General features: G+C 42.3%; 1 pseudogene; it reads left to right on the forward strand.

Annotated features, from left to right (window-relative positions):
• LOC131246563 (peroxisomal ATPase PEX6-like) overlaps positions 1-23,386 on the forward strand; it is a 140,848-nt pseudogene that overhangs the window by 103,161 nt on the left and 14,301 nt on the right.

A 23,386-nucleotide genomic window follows, 5' to 3' on the forward strand; every position in this document is an offset into this window, starting at 1 on the left:
TTTACCTACGAAATTTTTCATAAGTAAAAGATTCATTCACAATTTTTTACCTACAAATCATTTCGTAAGTAAAAGTTTCATCAACAGTTTTTACCTACGTCAAATTTCATAGGTAAAAAGAAAAATAACATTTGTACCTATGATCAATTTCGTCGGTAAAAGCCTTAACACAGTTGGTACTTACGAAATATTTCGTAGGTAAAAGTCTTAACACCGTTTTTACCTGTGAAAAATTTCGTAGGTAAAAGTATTAATACAGTTATTAGTTATGAAAACTTTCGTAGATAAAAGTCTTAACACAGTTTTCACCTTCGAAAAGTTCGTAGGTAAAAGTCTTAACAAAGTTTTTAGCTACGCAAACTTTCGTATGTAAAAGTCTTAACACAGTTTTCACCTACGAAAAAATTCGTAGGTAAAAGTCTTCACATAGTACAACTACTTTCATAGGTAAAAGTCTTACCATTGCCAAGGATGACATTTTTCATTGGTAAAAGCCTTTACCCATGGTCTTTTACCAAGGTAAAACTTTTTGCCTACGAAATCATATCATTTACCTACGAATTGTTTCGTAGGTAAAAGTAGAATTTCTTGTAGTGTTGGATGTCCTCCTAGGTGGTCCTAAGGTAGGCCCATGGGTTCTTCTATGGATGATTAAAGGCCCACCATAAGCCCTAGGCCATTTGTTTAAGGCTTAATGTGAATGTATGAAGAACATACCTTAACACATGTTTGGTCTAGGCCGTCCAAGCCTTGGATCACCCGATTATGGAGGCACTCTCTGCCTTGGGTTGTTGCTGGATTCAGAATCCAGTAGCAGGCCCACTTGATCTTTTCATGATATATACACACCCTCTATCTGGTGGGGCCCCCCTATGAATATTGTTGGCCTTCATGAGATTATTTCCACATAGTTGATTAATTTATGGACTTTAGTACGTCCAAGAAGTCAAATGGGCCAAAAGTTTATCAAGGAGACTTAAATGTATATTTTATGGTTAAAAATTTATTAGGCTGTGGGGCCCACCACATTGAGAACTTGTGTACGTGCTACATGCTTATGTTTCCATATAATCTTTGGGCTTAATTAGTGCATTCTTCTGGGTCACCCTTAGTGATCATATGAGGACCCCATCTTAGATAAGATTTTTGGGACATCTAGTGGGCCCAAAGTGGACAGGGACATCCCAACTTGGCCCAACCATATATTGGGCCGACTTTCCCCGTTTTGATGGACTTGTGGGCTGAGATAATGATGGTATTGGGCCCTTGGTTGTCCACTTAAATTGCTCGTGTTGAGTTGATGTAATGGGGCCCATTTTAGCCAAACTTAAACTTATTTTTGGGTCGTATATTGTGTACGCGGGCTGCCCACCAAGTCCAACTCAATGCATGGATTATATGGACATTGGGAATTGAGCCTTAGGCCTTAATTCCCCTCTTGGGGCCCATGTTGTTGAAGATAGTATTATCCCCATTTTTTCTTATGGCCCATTATGAGGTGTATACACATATTTGACCACCTATTTTTGTCTTGAATGTAGGTCTTGGGCCTTCTATCCATATAGTTCATGGTTGATATGCCTTTTGGGGGATAGTGGTTAAATGTCCCCATTATGGACCCATATAGGCCCGGTATTATCTAAGTGTGATTTGATGCCCATCTTAGACTCTTGTTAGGGCCATTTCTATATTATTTAATCATGTAGCTTATATGCTTAGTCTCGTGGACTACCCCAGGTAATGGGCCTCCACTAGAGGTTAGTTCCTTATGGATATTGTCTAAATACCTAGTCTTGGTCCCTTCTTGGATAGGAGGAATGTACCGCATTGTTTGTCACCGCATAATGCATATAGACTCATCTTTATGGCCCATGTGCATCATTGTATGCTTGAATGACACTGTGTGCGTGTGGTTATGATTGTGCCATTGGGCATTGCATGATACCTTCCCTGAGGGACATAGTATCCCCTCTTAAGCACGTCTGATGCTTGGAATTGATGCATGGTTGATTGTGTGATTCATGCATCTGGCGTTGCATAACATATGAACGTTATTGCCCTTACTTCATCAGGGCTGTAGATTCCACAGATACATCATGGATGGCCATGTTTGGACACCGAAAATGTTACTTGAGCATATAAGGTGCATGGGATGCCCATGAGTAAAATTCCTAAAACTTCAATGGTACCAAGGATCTGCTCTAGTGCCATGACCGAGTGAAATATGAGCGCATGAGGGCCTTATACAGTTAGGCCGCAACTCCCACCGTTGTGTAGTCGGTTAGATTAGGGTGTGGCTTTACTGTCTAAGGGAAACAGAGAAATAGCTAAGTGAGTCTAACCAACTCGTGAATGGGTCCGCTACCATCAAGCCTTACTGGTGATTGGTTGTCCACAGGCGGGTAGTGAGTTCTCCTATGCTCGTTTGACTCTGGGGAGCTTTAGAGCGACAGTCATCCTACAGTGTACGAGACCCCAGTGATTTCCTTATGAATGGAAATGTACTTGATATGTGGATTGGATATGAGCACTGACATCACTTCGCAGCGCATTTGCATCGGCTACATAAGCCTCTTTATGCATCACCTTGGTAAGGCGTCCAGTACTCATTGCATTGTATTCATGATACGCCTTAGTAAGGCTAGCGATATTATCATTGATCATGTTTCTCCTCCTGTATCTCCTATTATTCTTCTTTGCACCATTGTCACACACTTCCACCACCCTCTAAGCTTCTATAAGCTTATGCACGATTGATGCATGCACGTGATCCTAGGTCAGCATCATAGCGGCAAAGCTTGGATTAGAGTTGAGCCGAGGACCCCCAGTGTCGCAGATCTTCTTCCTCCTTTTTGCTATCAGATGTATTTTCATTCTACTATGTACTTGTAAAAGTTTAAATTTATAGTGGATTTTGTGATGTGTCCCTTTGTTGTTTTCGAGATTTACTTGCTGTGATCTTAGGTATGCTCGTATTGGAATGGATATATGATTATGAAAAATCCTCCCTATAGGATCCTAGGATCGGAACCTACCTCAAGAGCTGAGATTGAGGTACTATGGAGGCTGTTGTGGCCAGAATTGGCTATCAGGTTCCTTCTGAACCTGGTTACTAAGTCTGGGGCATGACAGGAGTTGGTATCAAAGTATAGCAAGTAATTTTGGAATAACTTGGGATGGTGTCATGTATCTGCTATGAGCTTAGGACAAGTAGTGTCCCGAGTTCATTTCCCTCATTCCGTTTGAGCCTTCAAGGATTCTAATTCCTAGCTATCCATAACCTTTGTTCTTTCTGCAGACCATGCTGTCTAGTCGAGGTGGCCATGATTGTGGCGCCCGTGGCCATGGAGCCCATGGACATGGTTCTCATTCCACTCTAGTGATCCGAGTAACTTTTTCTCCACCATGTGAGATTTTTGTTTCCCCTATTGAGCCTGTCGTACCTATTCTTGATGCTCCCGCGGTACCTGTGCCTCTGTCAGAGGCCAGTGCTACCCCCGCTTATCTGACAATTCCTGTAGGAGCTAAGCATCTCTAGCAGTTAATGTAGGTCATCACTGATGTTCTCCAGACCCGTCAGCCCATTCCTGAGACGCTCAGATAGGCAAAGCAGGAGGATGCGAGCCCCTTTTTGCGAGATTCGACTCGTAGCGAGCCTCGGTCACGTTGTATTTACTTTAGGGAGAAGGCTGAAAGAGGAAGGCGCATTCCAGTGGCTACTATCAGCGTTAGTATCGTCAACGTATGAGACATTTAGGGTTTCGAATGCCAGTGGCATAGCTAGTGCCATCTTTTACCAAGTTAGCTTCATCATCGGCGCAACCAGCAACCCCTTCTTCTATACCACTCTCCGGAGTTTGCTTCGGTTATGAGCAAAAGGGACACTGTAGGCATGAGTGTCCCCATTAGTAGGATAGACCTTCGAAGCATCTGCAGCAGTAGTAGAGACTGCAGATGCAGAGGGGATAGACACCTCCCCAGCCACCTCAAGCTTGATTTTGCGTGACTCAGCAGGACCCTTAGTTATTAAGGGAGTCGTTATGGGTATTCTCCTTGTCTCCGTATGTAGGTCTTGTGTTTTAGTGCATCGCACCCTTTTTGTATCCAAGGGCTTTTGTTTGATCAAATTGCTATTAGAGTCTTCCGTAAGGGATTATCAGTATCGATATTTTTGGGAAGATCACTGTGTTAGGCCGATGATATTATTGTGTTCCATTTTGGTTGGTGAGATGTTCTTGCCTGCTGAATAGTTTTATATTGCCGATGTCGAGCTTGTTTACTTGTTTTGTTTTCAAGGCAGTATTTTTGGTCAGGGATGGTTTGTCAGATTACCAGTTTTGTGGTTGAGTGTGACACATGCCAGCGTGTCAAGGTAGATCACCAGAGACCCCGGGGTCCCTTGCAGTCGTTGAGCGTCCCAGTGTGGAAGTGAGAGCATGTATCGATGGACTTCATTACAGGTTTGTCGAGGACTCAGTGCGATACCATCTAGGTTATCATTGATCGTCTGATGAAGTCAGCTCATTTCATTCCAGTGCATGCTTCCTGGTCCATGGACCGACTTGCAAAGGTGTTTATTGAGGAGATAGTAGGACTGCACGGCATCCTAGTTTCGATCGTTTCAGACCAAGACTCCAGATTTACGTCTCAATTTTGGAGGAGTTTCCAGTAGTGATGGGGGCCACCTTGCATCTCAGCACCGTTTATCATCCGCAGACGGATGGGCAGACCAAAAGGCTCAACCAGATCTTTGAGGATATGCTCAGAGCTTGTGTGATCAACTTTGAGGACAGTTGGGATGAGCATTTATACCTCACCGAGTTTGCGTACAATAATAGCTATCAGACGACTATCGGCCTAGCTCCTTTTAAGGCACTTTATGGCAGACCATGTAGATCTCCTAACTGTTGGACTGAGGTTGGAGAGTATCATCTCTTAGGTACCGAGCATATTGAGCAAACGTCGGAGGCTATTGATGTTATTAGGCAGAGGATGTGCACAGCTTATAGCCAGCAGAAGAATTTTACTGATTTTCGAAGTTGACCCCTCGAGTTCGTATTCAGGACATGGTATATCTCAAGGTCTCGCTTATGAAAGGTGTGGTTCGATTTGGTGTGAAGGGCAAGCTAGCCCCGAGATTCATTGGACCTTTTGAGATTACCGAGCGCCTGGGAGTTGTGGCCTACAGGCTTGCCTTACCTCCTGAGTTGTTCACGATCCATGACGTGTTCCATGCTTCTTTGTTGTAGAAGTGTGGGTTGGACACTATCCATATGATTGATTGACAACCACTAGAGGTTCGTGAGTATGCTTCTTACATTGAGCAGCCGATTCGTATTCTTGATCAGAAAGAGCAGGTTCTCAGGACAAGGTCATTCCCTTAGTGAAGGTGTAATGGGGTCATCATTCGGAGGCCGAGCCGTCTTGGGAACGCGAGGCTGAGATTAGGGAGCATTATCCCCATTTGTTTGATGCTTGATTGTTATGTTATTTAATATATTGCCTTCTCTTGTGCTTATTAACATATATCATGATGTTTATGCATTGTTGTTATTCTAATTTTAGCAATTTCGAGGACAAAATTTCTTTGTTGGTGGGGAGAGATGTAAGACCCTACCTGAGTGTGTGCATTTCATTCATCTAGGTCATGCGGTACTACTAGTCAAATTTCGGTGACCGGTGACTTTCGATTAGTGTTTGTGGTCATCCTTAAGTCTAGTCACATAGACCCGACCTAGATTGACTTAAATTTTGTGCCATAGCGACCGCATCATCACCGCGGTTCCAACGCCGCGTCTCGTGCGACAATCCGAGTTGTAGATCAAAAGATGTAGGTCGGCTTCTTATGGACTGTTGATTATGTTTTGTAGGGCCCACCTAGGGTGTACACATTTTCCCATGAATGACATCGTCCTATGTTTCATAATTGCCTTGCTAGCCTAGCTAGCCTCGGACATAGGCCTATAGCTAGCATCTTATGATGATTTCTCTTCTCTAGGCTATCGCTTTTCCTTCTCTCCCATGACAATCATGCCTTTTTCTCTATCCTAAGCTAGAAAAATCTGAAATTTCCTCTTCTCAAGGAGAGAAGGGTCATCATTGCTTTTAGTTTCTAGCAATTTCATGATTGCTCTCCTAAAAACTCTTTATCCTAGCAACTTCCCTCTCATTTCTTCCCATCTTCTCTCCCTCATTTCTCTCTTTCTCTTTAGCTAGAGGAGCTTGTACGTCCCACCTTGCTCAGTAAATTCCAGCCCACTTTCACTCATAAATTCCCCCATTTAACCCTTGAAGAAAGATCTTAACCTTAGATCTATGCACCTTGGAGCCTAAGGAGTCTAGCGGTAGAAGATTCTTGGTGTTCTTGTGAGGTGGGTGATTATAAATTTTTTATTTTCTTTTCTACCCTTTGATCTTCTTTCTCTTCATAGATGGATCATATGGGACCCACCAATCCATGGTGGGGATCCCATTTGATCCTATGGATGTGGCCCTTTAGCCCATCCTACATGCATGTCATGATCCATGATGAGGTCATTCTCTATGGATGTGGCCCTTTAGCCCATCATGATGAATTTTATGATCTACTCTATTTTAAGGTCATCTAGACCTTAAACATTATGTTGGGATGGCATCCCAACCATCCATTTTAATCATAGATCATGCATGCATTAATTTAATGTTGCATGTTTAATCAACATAGTTGTAGGGATGAGATTGATTCTTGGGAGGGCCCATTTGTAGCGGGACCCAACCCCATGGCCGGATTGTACTTCTTCTCCATATTTTCTTTCTTGTCTTTATAGTAAATTTGATGTATGTGTGGCCCACCTGACGTGCCATGTAACCAGGCCCAAGTGGTTGGACATCCAGGCCCAACCTTGTTGCCCCATATTGTTGGCATGTTTTGGACAGCCTTTGGGTTTAATTTTCTGGATGAACTTGGAAGGGGCTTGGGTATGGGAGTTGTGTGACCCATATAGGTGGACCCCACCTTAAGAAAATGATGATTTATTTCCCTTTTATTTATTTTTTGGGGCTAGTTTGGACAGCATTATGTTGTTGTCCATATTGCTGGAGATTTCTGTTGTAATTGATTGTTTGGTATAGATTTAGTCTATAATTTTCCATTGGTGGGTGACATCCCTAAACCCAACCTTGTTGTAAATATATGAGGGGACCTAAAACCTATTTTTCTTAAATTTTTTGAGGCCATTGATCCACCCCATTGGAGGCTCAGATCAGGGTCTACCAAAATTCTGCACTTAACAGATTTGCTAGATAGTTTGGATTTCACAAATTAATTAAAATATTTATATTAATTAAAAAATCATGAAGATTTATAGAGATGTGTTCCACCCATGGTAGGACCTACCCACCAATTTTTGGGGCCAACGGACCACTGTGCACACCGTGACAAGGGCTGGACCGGCCCACCAGGCTGGGACGCCCACGTCAAACAGATTTTTCTGGACAATTTGTCTTCTTTAAATTAATTAAAATACTTATGATATTCTAAAAGTTTTGAAAATTTACAAAGTGGTGTCCCACCCAGGATAATACCCACTTACAAAGTTTTGGGGTCAACGGACCCCTGTACAATTCGTGGCACTGGCTGGACCAGCCCACCAGGCTGGGACGTCCAGCCTTGGCTAGCCGTCTAGGCCACCTTGCAGGCCCACCTTAATGTATTTTGTGTCCCACCATTCATCCAAGTGGGATCCATAGGGAGCATGATCATTCCCTCCTTTAGTAGCATCCATATGGGACCCATTTGGGTGAGTTTTGGGCTAATTACCTAGGCCCATAGGACTGCCTACCCCTGGGATGCCTAGCCCATTGGGCTACTGCTAGACCTCAAGTCCAACAGCATGGCCCACCTGATTTATGTGTTGAATTCACTCCTTCAATTGGTGAGACCGTTTATGACTTGTATGGGCCACTATATATTTAAAATAATATTATAAATAAATTTTTGTTGAATTTCCAGCAAGCCCAGATAGTGGGTGGGCTGGAATTTCAGCATTAGGCGCAAGGTTGCTACCCATAAATGTACATTTTAGGGCAGTATGGCCCACTAGATACGGTCACATTATTACACTTTCATGCCCTATTTTGATTAGATTTTTAGGCTTAATTCGTGCACCCTTAAGGCCCACTTTAAATGGGTTTTTATTAGAACAATATTCATAGTTAATTCTTGGGTTTCCTAGGCCCAATGTCTTGAAATTTTCTTGATAGGCCCCTGACCTTTGGGTGCATATTTAATACACTATTGTGATGGGTTTTATGGGACAAAATACTCAAGTAGTTGGGCCCTTGCTTGCCCATTAAATTAAACCCATATTTGGGCCGATTTGTGAGGTCGAAATCATTTGTTTTAAATAAAAGGATTACCCATATGGTTGGAATAATGGGCTACCCATTAGGCCCACCACAATGAGTGGACTTATGATCTTTATGGTTGGTCCTGAACCTTGCTTGAAGGCCCACCATATTATGTAAGTGTTGGGCTTGGTGTATAGCCCACTAGACCATGGATTGGTTTAGGCCTTAGGCCTTGATTTGTATTTGGTTAGAGGCGGGCTACTTGTTTGGAAACAGTTAACGTTGGATGTCCTCCTGGGCGGTCCTAAGGTAGGCCTATGGGTTCTTCTATGGATGGTTAAAGATCCACAATAGGCCTTAGGCCATTTGTTTAAGGCTCAATGTGAATGTATGAGGAACTTACCTTAACGCATGTTTAGTCCAGGCCGTCCAAGCCTTGGATCGCCCGATCATCGAGGCACTCTATGCCTTGGGTTGTTGTTGGATTCATAATCCAGTAGCAGGCCCACTTGATCTTTTCATGATGTATATACACCCTCCATCTGTTGGAGCCCCCGTGTGAATATTGTTGGCGTTCATGAGATTGTTTCCACATAATTGATTAATTTTAGGACTTTAGTAGGTCCAGGAAGTCAAACGGGCTAAAAGTTTATCAAGGGGCCTTAAATGTACAATTTTATGGTTAAAAATTTATTTAGCTGTGGGGCCCACCACATTGAGAACTTGTGTACGTGTTACATGCTTATGTTTCCTTATAATCTTTGTGCTTAACTAGTGCATTATTTTGGGTCACCTTCAGTGATCATATGAGGACCCCATCTTAGATCATATTTTTCGAACATCTAGTAGGCCCAGAGTAGGCACGGACATCCCAGCTTGGCCTAGCCATATATTGGGCTGACTTCCACCATTTTGATGGACTTGTGGGCTGAGATAAAGATGGTATTGGGCCCGTGGTTGCCCACTTAAATTGCTAGTGTTGGGCTGATGTAGTGAGGCCCATTTCATCCAAACTTAAACTTATTTTTGGGCCATATATTGTGTACGCTGGCTGTCCACCATGTCCAACTTAATGCATGGATTCTATTGCCATTAGAATTGAGCCTTGGGCCTTAATTCCCCTCTTGGGGCCCATGTTGTTGAAAATAGTATTATCCCCTTTTTTCTTATAGCCCATTATGAGGTGTATACACATGTGACCACCTATTTTTATCTTGAATGTAGGCCTTGGGCCTTCTATTCATATAGTTCATGGTTAATGTGACTTTTGGGGGATAGTGGTTAAATGTCCCCATATGGACCCCTCTAAGCCCAGTAGTATCTAAGTGTGATTTGCTGCCCATCTTAGACTCTTATTAGGGCCATTTCTATATTATTTAGTTATGTAACTTATATGCTTAGTCTCATGGACTATCCCAGGTAATGGGCCTCTACTAGAGGTTGGTTCCTTATGGATATTGTCTAAATACCTAGTCTTGGTCCCTTCTTGGATAGGAGGAATGCACCGCAATATATATCGTCGCATAACATGTTTAGATTCATCTTCATGGCCCATGTGCATCATTGTATGCTTGAATAACATTGTGTGTGTGTGGTTATGATTGTGCCATTGGGCATTGCATGATACCTTCCTCGAGGGACGTAGTATCCCCTCTTGAGCACGTTGGATGCTAGGAATTGATGCATGGTTGATTGTGTGATTCATAGATTTGTCATTGTATAACATATGAACATTATCGCCCTTGCTTCATCAGGGTTGTAGCCTCCACAGATACATCGTGGATGGCCACATATAGGGTGCATAGGATGCCCATGGGTGAAATCCCCAAAACTTCCATAGTACTAAGGATTTGCCCCAGCGCCGTGACCGAGTGGAAACATCAGCGCACGAGGGCCTTACACCTTTAGGCTACAACTCCCACTATCATGTAGTCGGTTGGATTAGGGTCTGGCCTTACCTGTCTAAGGGAAAGTGGGCAATAGCTAGGCTGAATCTAACCAGGTCGTGAATGGGTCCGCTACCATCAGCCCTTACTGGTGATTGGTTGTCCACAACCGGGTAATGAGGTCTCCTACACTCATTTGGCTGTGTAGATCTGTAGAGCAGTAGTCATCTTGCAGTGTACTAAACCCCGATGATTTCCTTATGATTGGAAATGTACTTGACATGGGGATTGGATATTAGCACTGGCATCACTTCGCATCACATTTGCATCAGCTACATAAGCCCCTTTATGCATCACCTTGGTAAGGCATCCAGTACTCATTGCATTGTATTCATATAAGACTCGGTAAGGCTAGCGATATTATCAATGATCTTGTTTCCCCTCCTGTATCTCCTATTATTCTTCTATGCACCATTGTTACACACTTCCACTACCCTCTAAGCTTCTATAAGCTTATGCACGATTGATGTGTGCAGGTGATCTTAGGTCAACATCGTAGTGGCAGAGCTTGGATTAGAGTTGAGCCGAGGACCCCCAGTGTTGCAGATCTTCTTCCTTCTTTTTTATCAGATGTATTTCCATTCTGCTATGTACTTGTAAAAGTTTAAATTTATAGTGGATTTTGTGATGTGTCACTTTATTATTTTTGAGATTTACTTGCTGTGATCTTGGGTATGCTTGTATTGGAATGGATATATGATTATGAAAAATCCTCCTTGTAGGATCCAAAGAATGGAACATACCTCAGGAGCCGAGATTGGGGTACTACAGAGGCTGTTGCGGCTAGAATCGGCTATCGAGTTCCTTGTAAGCCCTGTTACCGAGGTCTGGGGTGTGACAGGAGTTGGTATCACAGCATAGCAAGTAATTTTGGAATAACTTGGGATGATATCACATATCTGCTCTGAGCTTCAGGCAAGTAGTGTCACGAGTGCGTTTCCCTCGTTCTGTTTGAGCCTTCAAGGATTCTAATCCCTAGATATCCATCACCTTTGTTCTTTCTGTAGACCATGCCGTCTAGTCGAGGTGCCAATGATTGTGGCGCCTGTGGCCGTGGTGCCCATGAACTTGGTTCTCATTCCACTCTAGCGATCCGAGTGACTTTTGCTCCACCATCTGAATTCCCGTTTCCCCTCTTAAGCTTGTCATACCTATCCTGAGGCTCCCACCGTACCTATGCCTCCGTCAAAGGCCAGTGCTAACCCCGCTTATCTGACGATTCCTCTAGGAGTTGAGCATATCCAGTAGTTGATGCAGGTCATCACTAATGTTCTTAAGACCCGTCAGCCCGTTCCTGAGATGCCCGGATAGGCAAAGCAGGAGCATACGAGCCCCCTTTTACGAGATTCGACTTTGCAGTGAGCCCCGATGACGGTGTATTTACTTCAGGGAGAAGGTCGAAAGAGGAAGGTGCATTCCAGTGGCTACTATCAGCATCAGTATCGTCGATGTATGAGACATTTAGGGTTTCGACTGCCAGCGGCACAGCCAGTGCCATCTTTTACCCAGTTAGCTTCATCATCGGCACAACTAGTAGCCCCTTCTTCTAGACCATTGGCTAAAGTTTACTTCAGTTGTGGGTAGAAGGGACACCATAGGCGCGAGTGTCCCCATCAGCAAGATAGACCTTTGAAGTGACTACAGTAGCAGTAGAGACCGCAGATGTAGAGGGGACAAACACCTCCCCAGCCACCTCAGTCTTGATTTTGTGTGACTCAACAGGACCCTTAGTTATTAGGGGAGTCGTTATGGGTATTCTCTTTGTTTCTGTATGTAAGTCTTGTGTTTTGGTGCATCGCACCCTTTTTGTATCCAAGGGTTTTTGTTCAATCAGATTACTATTAGAGTCTGTTATAAGGGATTGTCAGTATCGACATTTAGGGGAAGATCACTGTGTTAGGCTGATGATATTATCGTGTTCAGTTTTGATTGGTGAGATGTTCTTACTCGTTGAATAGTTTTATATTGCTAATATCGAGCTTGTTGTCTTGTTTTGTTGTCAAGGCAGTATTTCTAGTTAGGGATGGTATGCCAGATTGCTAGTTTTGTGGCTGAGTGTGACACATGCCAACATGTCAAGACCGATCACCAGAGACCTTCTGGTCCCTTGCAGCCGTTGAGCATCCCAGTGTGGAAGTGGGAGCATTATCGATGAACTTTATCGTAGGTTTGTCGAGGACTCAGCATAGTCACAATCACGATACCATCTGGGTTATCATTGATAGTTTGATGATGTCGGCTTATTTCATTCCGGTGCGTGCTTCTTGGTCTATGGACCAGCTTGCAAAGGTGTTTATGGAGGAGATAGTGAGACTGCACTACATCCTAGTTTCCATCGTTTCAGATCGAGACTCTAGATTTACGTCTCAGTTTTGGAGGAATTTCCAATAGGCGATGAGGGCCACCTTGCATCTCAGCACCGCTTATCATTCACGGACGGATGAGCAGACTGAAAGGGTCAACCAGATCTTTGAGGATATGCTCAGAGCTTGTGTGATCAACTTTGAGGACAGTTGGGATGAGCATTTATACCTCACCGAGTTTGCGTACAATAATAGCTATCAGACGACTATCGGCCTAGCTCCTTTTAAGGCACTTTATGGCAGACCATGTAGATCTCCTAACTGTTGGACTGAGGTTGGAGAGTATCATCTCTTAGGTACCGAGCATATTGAGCAAACGTCGGAGGCTATTGATGTTATTAGGCAGAGGATGTGCACAGCTTATAGCCAGCAGAAGAATTTTACTGATTTTCGAAGTTGACCCCTCGAGTTCGTATTCAGGACATGGTATATCTCAAGGTCTCGCTTATGAAAGGTGTGGTTCGATTTGGTGTGAAGGGCAAGCTAGCCCCGAGATTCATTGGACCTTTTGAGATTACCGAGCGCCTAGGCGCTGTGGCCTACAGGCTTGCCTTACCTCCTTAGTTGTCCGTGATCCACGACGTGTTTCATGCTTCTTTGTTGCGAAAGTGTGGGTCAGACACTATCTTTGTGATTGATTGGCTGCCACTCGAGATCCATGAGGATGCTTTTTACATTGAGCAGCCAATTCGTATTCTTGATCGGAAGGGGCAGGTTCTCAGGACCAAGGTCATTCCCTTAGTGAAGGTGCAATGGGGTCATCATTCGGAGGTTGAGGCGTCTTGGGAACGCGAAGTCGAGATTAGGGAGCATTATCCCCATTTGTTTGATGCTTGATTGTTATGTTATTCTATATATTTCCTTCTCTTGTGCTTATTAACATATATCATGATGTTTATGCATTGTTGTTATTCTGATTTTGGCAATTTTGAGGTCAAAATTTCTTTGTTGGTGGGGAGAGATGTAAGACCCTACCCGAGTGTGTGCATTTGGTTCCTCTAGGTCTCATGGTCCTAGCAGTCAAATCTCAAAAACCTGCGACCTTCTATTAGTGTTTGCGGTCATCCTCAAGTCCAGTCATGTAGACCTGACCTAGATCGACCCAAATTTAGAGCCATAGCGACCACATCATCGTCGCAGTTCCTACACCACGGCTTGTGCAGCAATCCAAGTTGTAAATCAAAAGATGTAGGTCGCGCTTCTTGTGGACTGTTGATTGTATTTTGTAGGGTCCACCTAGGGTGTACACATTTTCCCATGCATAAAATCATCCTACAATTCATATTTGCCTAGTTAGCCTAGCTAGCCTCGGACATTGGCCCATAGCTAGCATCTTATGATGAGTTCTCTTCTCTAGGCTATCACTTTTCCTTCTCTCCCATGGAAATCACGCCTTTTCCTCTATCCTAGGCTAGAAAAATCTGAAATTTCCTCTTCTCAAGGAGAGAAGAGCCATCATTGCTTTTAGTTTCTAGCTATTTTATGATTGCACTCCTAAAACCCTTTATCCTAGCAACTTCCCTCACATTTCTTCCCATCTTCTCTCCCTCATTTCTCTCTTTCTCTCTAGCTAGAGGATCTTGGACGTCCCACCTTGCTCAGCAAATTTCAGCCCACTTTCACTCATAAATTCCCACATCTAACACTTGAAGAAAGATCTCAACCTTAGATCTATGCACCTTGGAGCCTAAGGAGCCTAGCGGTAGAAGATTCTTGGTGTTCTTGTGAGGTGGGTGATTATAAATTTTTGATTTTCTTTTCTACCCTTTGATCTTCTTTCTCTTCATAAATGGATCATATGGGACCCACCAATCTAAGGTGGGGATCCCATTTGATCCTATGGATGTGGCCCTTTGGCCCATCCTACATGCATGTCATGATCCATGATGGGGCCATTCTCCATGGACCCCATCATGATGTATTCATGATCTACTCCATTTCAAGGTCATCTAGACCTTAAATATCATGTTAGGATGCCATCCCAACCATCCATTTTAATCATAGATCATGCATGCATTAGTTTAATGTTGCATGTTCAATCAACATAGTTGTATGGATGAGATTGATTCTTGGGAGGGCTCATTAGTGGCGGGGCCCTACCCCTTGGCTAGATTGTGATTCTTCTCCATATTTTCTTTCCTGTATTTATAGTAAATTTGATGTATGTGTGGCCCACCTGATGTGACATGCAACCAGGCCCAAGTGGTTGGACGTCCAGGGCTAACCTTGTTGCCCCATGATGTTGGCATGTTTTAGACAGCCTTTAGGTTTCATTTTATAGATGATATTGGAAGAGGCATGGGTCTAAGAGTTGTGTGACCCATCTAGGTGGACCCCACCTTGAGGAAATGATGATTTATTTCCTTTTTATTTATTTTTTTGGGCTAGTTTGGACAACAATATGTTGTTGTCCATATTGCTGGAAATTTCTCTTGTAACTTAGGACCCCACCTATTCTATAGTTTTCCACTGGTGGGCCACATCCCTAGACCCCAACTTGTAGTACATATATGAGGAGACCTAAAACCTATTTTTCCCAAATTTTTTGAGGCTATTCATCCACCCCATTGGAGGCTCAGATCAGGGTCTACCAAAATTCTGCACTTAGCAGATTTGCTGGATAATCTGGATTCCGTAAATTAATTAAAATACTTCTACTAAATCACAAATCATTAAAATTTTTAGAGAGGTATCCTACCCATGTTAGGACTCACCTACCAATTTTTGGGCCCAACGGACCCCTTTGCACACCGTGAGAAGGGCTGGACCGGCCTACCAAGCTGGGACTCCCAGGTCAAACAGATTTTTCTGTATAGTCTATATTTATTAAATTAATTAAAATAGTTTTTCTATTTCAAAAATTCTAAAAATTTACAGAGAGGTGTCTCACCCATGATATTAGCTAGCTACCAAGTTTTGGGGTCAACAGACCCCTGTGCAATTCGTGGCGCTGGCTGGACTGCCCCACTAGGCTAGGATGTCCAGCCTTAGCTGGCCGTCCAGGCCGCCTTGTGCGCCCACCTTAATGTATTTTGTGTCCCACTATTCATCCAAGTGGGGTCCATATGGGGCTTGAACATTCCCTCCTTCAGTAGAATCCAATTAAGTCCCATTTGGATGAGTTTTGGCCCAATTACCCAGGCCAATAAGACTGCCTACACTTGGGACGCCTAGCCCATTGGGCTACTGCTGGACGTCCAGTCCAGCAGCATGGCCCACCTGATTTATGTGTTGTATTCACTCCTTCATCTGGTGGGACCCTTTGTGACTTGTATAGGCCACTAGAGATTTAAAATAATTGTATAAATAAATTTTTATTGAATTTCAGCAAGCCCAGATAGTGGGTGGGCTAGAATTTCAGCATTAGGCTCAAGGTTACTACCCACAAATGTACGTTTTAAGGCAGCATGGCCCACCAAATATGGGGACATTATTACACTTTCATGCCCTATTTTGATTAGATTTTTAGGCTTAATTAATGCACTCTTAAGGCCCACTTTAAATGGGTTTTTATTAGAACAATATTCATAGTTAACTCTTGGGTTTCCTAAGCCCAATGTCTTGAAATTTTCTTGATATGCCCCTAACCTTTGGCCATTTATTTAATACACTATTGTGATGGGTTTTATGGGCCAAAATACTCAAGTAGTTGGGCCCTTACTTGCCAATTAAATTAAACCCATCCTTGGGCAGAGATGTGAGGCCCAACTCGCTTATTTTAAATATAAGGATTACCCAAATGGTTGGAATAATGGGCCGCCCATTAGGCCCACCACAATGAGTGGACTCATGATCTTTATGGTTGGGCCCAAAACTTGCTTGAAGGCGCACCATATTGCCTAAGTGTTGGGATTGGTGTATAGCCCACTAGGCCATGGATTGGTTTAGGCCTTGAGCCTTGATTTGTATTTGGTTAGAGGCAGGCTACCTCTTGGGAACCAGTTGAGATTGGATGTCCTCCTGGGTGGTCCTAACGTAGGCCCATGGGTTCTTCTATGGATGGTTAAAGGCCCACCATAGGCCCTAGGCTATTTGTTTAAGGCTCAATGTGAATGTATGAGGAACCTACCTTAACGTATGTTTGGTCCAGGCCGTCCAAGCCTTGGTTCACCCAATAGCAGGCCCACTTGATCTTTTCATGATGTATACACACCCTCCATCTGGTGAGCCCCTCCCCACCCCCGGTGAATATTGTTGGCCTTCATGAGTTTGTTTCCACATAGTTGATTAATTTCTGGACTTTATTAGGTCTAGGAAGTCAAACGGGACATAAGTTTATCAAGGGGCATTAAATGTACATTTTTATGGTTAAAACTTTATTTGGCTGTGGGGCCCACCACATTAAGAACTTGTGTATGTGTTGCATGCTTATGTTTCCTTATCATCTTTTGGCCTAATCAATGCATTCTTCTAGGTCACCTTTAGTGATCATATGAGGAACCCATCTTAGATCAGATTTTTGGGACATCTAGTGGGCCCAGAGTGGGCAGGGACGTCCCAGCTTAGCCCAACCATATATTAGGCTGACTTCCACCATTTTGATGGACTTGTGGGCTGAGATAAGGATGGTATTTGGCCCTTGGTTGCCCACTTAAATTTCTAGTATTGGGCTGATTAATGGGGCCCATTTCATCCAAACTTAACCTTATTTTTAGGCCGTATATTATGTACGCGGGCTGCCCGCCATGTCCAACTTAATGCATGGATTCTATGGCCATTGGGAATTGAGCCTTGGGCCTTAATTCCCCAATTGGGGCCCATGTTGTTGAAGATAGTATTATCCCCTTTTTTTCTTATGGCCTATTATGAGGAGTATACACATATGTAACCACCTATTTTTATCTTGAATGTAGGCCATGGGCCTTCTATCCATATAGATCGTGTTTGATATGCCTTTCGGGGGATAGTGGTTAAATGTCCCATTATGAACCCCTCTAGGCCCGGTAGTATCTAAGTGTGATTTGATGCCCATCTTAGACTCTTGTTAAGGCCATTTCTGTATTATTTAGTCATGTAACTTATATGCTTAGTCTCGTGGACTACCCCAGGTAATGGGACTCCACTGGAGGTTGGTTCCTTATGGATATTGTCTAAATACCTAGTCTTAGTCCCTCCATAGATCGGAGGAATGTACTGCATTGTATATCGCCGTGTAACGCATCTAGATTCATCTTCATGGCCCATGTACATCATTGTATGCATGAATGGCACTGTGTGTGTGGTCATGATTGTGTCATTGGGCATTGCATGATACCTTCCCCGAGGGACGTAGTATCCCCTCTTGAGCACGTTGGATGCTTGGAATTGATGCATGGTTGATTGTGTGATTCATGCATCTGGCATTGTATAGCATATGAACGTTATCGCCTTTGCTTCATTAAGACTGTTGCCTCCATAGATACATCATGAATGGCCATATTTGGACACCAAAAATGTTACTTGAGCATATAGGGTGCATAGGATGCCCATGAGTAAAATTCCTAAAACTTCAATGGTACCAAGGATCTACTCCACCGCCGTGACCAGGTGGAAACATAAGCACACGAGGGCCTTACACCTTTAGGCCGCGACTCCCACTATCGTGTAGTCGGTTGGATTGGGGTGTGGCCTTACCTGTCTAAGGAAAAGAGGGCAATAGCTAGGCTGAGTCTGACCAGCTCATGAATGGGTCCGCTACCGTCAGGCCTTGCTAGTGATTGACTGTCCACAGGCGGGTAGTGAGGTCTCCTACACTCATTTGGTTGTAAGGATCTGTAGAGCGGTAGTCATCCTATAGTGTACTAGACCCCGATGATTTCCTTATAATTGAAAATGTACTTGATATTTGGATTGGATATGAGCACTGACATCACTTCGCTTCGCATTTGCATCGGTTACATAAGCCCCTTTATGCATCGTCTTGGTAAGGCGTCCAGTACTCATTGCATTATATTCATGATAAGCCTCGGTAAGGCTAGCGATATTATCATTAATCTTGTTTCTCCTCCTGTATCTCCTATTATTCTTCTATGCACCATTGTCATACACTTTCACCACCCTCTAATCTTCTATAAGCTTATGCACGATTGATGCGTGTAGGTGATCCTAGGTCAGCATCGTAGCGGCAGAGCTTGGATTAGAGTTGAGCCAAGGACACCCAGTGTTGCAGATCTTCTTCCTTCTTTTGCTATCAGATGTATTTCCATTCTGCTTTGTACTTGTAGAAGTTTAATTTTATAGTGGATTTTGTGATGTGTCCCTTTATTATTTTCGAGATTTACTTGCTGTGATCTTGGGTATGCTCCTATTGGAATGAATATATGATTATGAAAAATCCTCCTTGTAAGATCTCGGGATTAGAACCTGCCTCAGGAGCCGAGATTGGGGTACTACGGAGGCCGTTGTGGTCAGAACCTGCTATCGGGTTCCTTGTGAGTCTGGTTACTGAGTCTGGGGCATGACACCGTCATACACCATAATATCTTACGACAGAGCGGGTTCTGAGGAGTTACAAGTTGGGCATCTAGGAAAGCATATAAATGAAGTGAAAAAAATATAAATTAAGCAAGATCAATTATTTATGAAAGAGATTGATGAATAAGACCTAGTAATTTTCTTGATTTTCTTAATGGAACAAAGGTACGGAGCTCAAACATGCATATACACACATGCGTATGTATTTCTTCTTTCCAAATGTAAGTTGGAAGCAGAACCCTGACTTCCTCAACATTGTAAGTGTGGCCACGATAACAAAGGTACAGAGCTCAAACAAGGACTTTGGGCAGCCTTCATCATCCCATAAATTTTCAATAACTTGATCACAGCAAACATAAATGTGCATTAGTAGAGAAATTTCTAATAACATCATGAAAGGCTTACTTCGCATGCAAAGCTATTTCAGTAACACCTAAGTATGAGTTGATCTCATTTTAGTTAACCGAAATTACGTATAAGAGATTTTGATATTCAATACATAATCACTGTTGACTGATAATCCAGATTACCTGGGTAATGATTGTATTCTTGTAGAATTACAGAAATGGATGATCTAGACCCCATGCATGGGACAATGCCCATTGCTCACAATGTCTATCCGGCTACCACCTGATTCACTCGCATGTTGGTGATAGAATCGCGACACGGGAAGCCATATCATGTAAAATGGGGGAGCGGTCCCGGTAACATCCTTTTAGAAAACTCTCACAGTCACTGACAAAATCTGCCACATGTCATAATGAGAACACTGTAAGTAACCATAATGGAAGCAAAAGTATAAATTTTATTTTTATTTAAAAAAGTAAAAAAAGAACAAAAAATCTTCCTGTGAAACACACTAATGACTCCGTGAAGGAAAATAAAAATATGGTAATCACAAACCAAGTTTTCAATCTAATCAACATAAAAAAGCATGATAAAACAATACAAACAAAATCATCAACACAAGAGTAGCAACAATTCCAAAAAGAACAACTCTAGGAACAGTAACAAAGGTTTCAATAACTTTAATGGGTAAATAATAATAATAATAAAAGAGCACCTTTGGTCCCATTGTCACTTTGACAACATCTGTGAGGTCTTCAACACCTTTAAGCATCAACGCTCGAGCCTCGACCCCAAATTTAATATCTTTTGTTGCATTGTTTCTGCTCCAGCTCAACCGACTGCTGATCTAAACCCACAAACAAAAAATGGTGATTTCAATGAATGACAGCAAAACCCAAAAACCCAATATTCATCTCCAAAAGCACAAAACAACAAGAGAGAGATGAAAGCGACAAAAGAAGAAAAATCAAAGTACTTACCTGTTGGCTGCCATTTCTAGAGATCCTATAAAGGTTTTTTTTTTTTTAAAGAAAATACATGCAACCAAATGACACTTAATAAAAAATAAAAATAAAAAAGATAGTCAAGTGTAATTACCAGCTTCTTTTGCTATTGACTTTGTGACACTCAAGCCTTTCTCCCTCCTCCTTTACCCAGGCTTAGGATTGGCAATGCAAGTAGTTGTATTGGCAGAGTTAAAACCAAGTGATGTTTTTTTTTTTGTTTTTAATTTTTTAATTTTTAATTTTATTTATCACTTTTTTGCTAACTAGTCATTTTCCTGGGTATTTTATAATTCACACGTAAAGAGTAACAAATGGTATGAGAAAGAACCAAAAGAACTTCAATGAATGTCGTTATCCATGACCCACTAGGGTGAATAACATTATATATCTAAATAAGCTGACAATTTGTGGTCAAATGAACAGTTGTTATAGGTCCTTTTAGAGATGAAAGCATGTCCTTCATGTGAATTACAAGCACAAGCTTCCCAACTTCTTTCAGTAAGTACAAATGTTACGGTTCACAGGACACTCCCAGGAGTTCCTGAGAATAAAATGATACTCTGCATAATCCAAAACAACCTAAAAAATCCACTAGTGGCCTGCAGGCATGGCAGTGTTGTTTAGCCAAAATTAATGCAAGAATAATAAAACAACAAATGACTGCAAACAAAAACTCAGCGGCATGATTCAATATCATTGAACTTTGTAGAGTCCACAGTCCACCCAAGATGCAATCTCCAATATAATAAAATGCTAGCAAATATATATCAAAGTCAAGTTGTCAACAATTCCATGGGAAGATCCTTTATGAGACTATTGAACTTCATACAAAATATCTTTAGCTAATTCCTCCTACCAAACCTGGAAGTTGAATTTTAATAGCGCATTATTTGGAAATCCAAGCCTTTCATGTATTCAAGAAATTCTTAGGGATGATATGGGTCAAACTCATATTGTGTATTCTGGTCACTCCCTCCAAAATGTCACTTGTGTCCCCAAAGTGTTGTCACTAAGTGAAACCCTCCACTTTCTTGTCAGAGACATGTTCTACGACACCAACTAAACCCATGAAAAAAAATAGAGACTGACAGGCCAATAATTACAAAGGGTAGGTGGACATGATCCTACAATAAGGCTGCATCACCCATTTACAACCGGCCCAAGAAATGAAAGGTTCAGATCATATCCTTGCTGCCTGTACATCCTACCGTAAAAACAACCCACAACTGAAAATCTTATAATTATGAGATTACATAACTCAATTAAGATAATAAATGAGATTACAGTTTCATATTTTGAAGAGAACTTACAACAATCACAACAATCAGCTGAAATTACCTTATGACTAGATGTGGTCGTAGATAATCTGCTAATTGCTCGAGAGAAAACCCTAGATCTGCATCGAAAATCTGTTGTAGCTTGAGAGAAAAATCCAAATCCATTTTGGAAAGATCGAGAGAGAAAAACCTAGGTCATGTCTGTAAAAGATAGAGAGAGAGAAGAGAGAGAGAGGGAGAGAGAGAGAGAGAGAGAGAGAGAGAGAGAAACCCTAGAGGAGCAGAGGTGGATTGAGAAAGGGGAAACAAAGAGAGGATCGATTGAGAGAGGGAAAAGGGAAAATAGAGAGAGAGGGTCGACTAAGAAAGATGGCGATGGTTGTCACTACATCTAAAGGGGGAGAGAGAGAGAGAGAGAGAGAGAGAGAGAATTGGGGCGGAGGGAGAGTTAGAGAGAGCGTTGGGAGCGGTGAGAGGGAAAGTTGGGAGAGGGGAGAAAAAGTGGGCTAGGGCTTTTTAGAAGGGTATTTATATATGATTCTTATCCAACGCCTGATTTTAGTTAGTGTCGGAAAACCAGCCCCGCAATGCGTTGGCTATCCCTTCTTTTGTTGTAGTGTGCCTAATGTAAAATGGGAAGATGTTGGTGGACTCGAGGGTGTGAAGAAATTGATTCTGGATACTTTTCAAGTGAAGCTTTCTTTCCTTGTATATGTTTGCGATCGTTTTAATTGCCTCTTTGTTTCATTGGTCTATTAAGTATTCACTTTCTCGATATGTGTGGTATGGAAGTTTGCACCTTATAATTTCAATTCTCTTTAGCATTATTTGTCTGCTATATGATTATTATAAGAATGAGTTCTTTGGCTTAATGTTTATGAAGATTAAATATGCTAACTTTTTCATAGATATGACATCGACTTCATAGTATTGTTGTTCTACACATTTCATTCTCAAGGCTTCTCTCCTTTTCAATTAGAGAAATGTGATGGCTAGTTGTGAATTGTGATATGAGAACCTGGAATCTTACTTCCTTATTTCTCACATGTGCTGATGTGGCATGTGTGTACAAGAATCGAGTGGTTCAGTATGTGGCTCTATTGTGTTCGTTCCATTGTAAAAACTCAGGCCAGTCCAGTCACTAGGAAGTCGAGACAGGTTCACAGTCCATATTCAACATGTCTTACTCACCTAATGACTTGACTGGCCTATTTTTAGGTACATACAATGTTTCTTATTAAAATAGGGCGTCAGTTAGCGATCGGGTATTTATACCAAAAAGCCCTAACCTCTTTTGCTCCCCTCTCCCGACTCTCTCCCTCTCACTACCCCCGATGCTCTCTCTCTCTCTCTCAGCATTGGATGCCGGATCTGGTGTGGCGTCTGCATTAAGAAGTGAAGTCTCTCTCTCTCTCTCTCTCTCTCTCTCTCTATCTATATCTCTGCAGATCTCGAAACTTAACTTTCACTTTCTCTTTCATTATTTTATATTTTTCGGCCCTAATTTCTTCAATCTCTGTTTGTGATGATTTTAGGAGAGGATTTCATTCTGTTTTGGGAAATCTAACATGTGTTTGTTTATTTTCTGATGATTTAGTTTCTTGCTTGGGATTTCTATGGCTATTTATTAGAGGTTCTTTTCAAATCAGTAGATTTGGGTGTGT

Source organism: Magnolia sinica, chromosome 1 (assembly GCF_029962835.1).
Source record: "Magnolia sinica isolate HGM2019 chromosome 1, MsV1, whole genome shotgun sequence".
Classification (NCBI taxonomy): domain Eukaryota; kingdom Viridiplantae; phylum Streptophyta; class Magnoliopsida; order Magnoliales; family Magnoliaceae; genus Magnolia; species Magnolia sinica.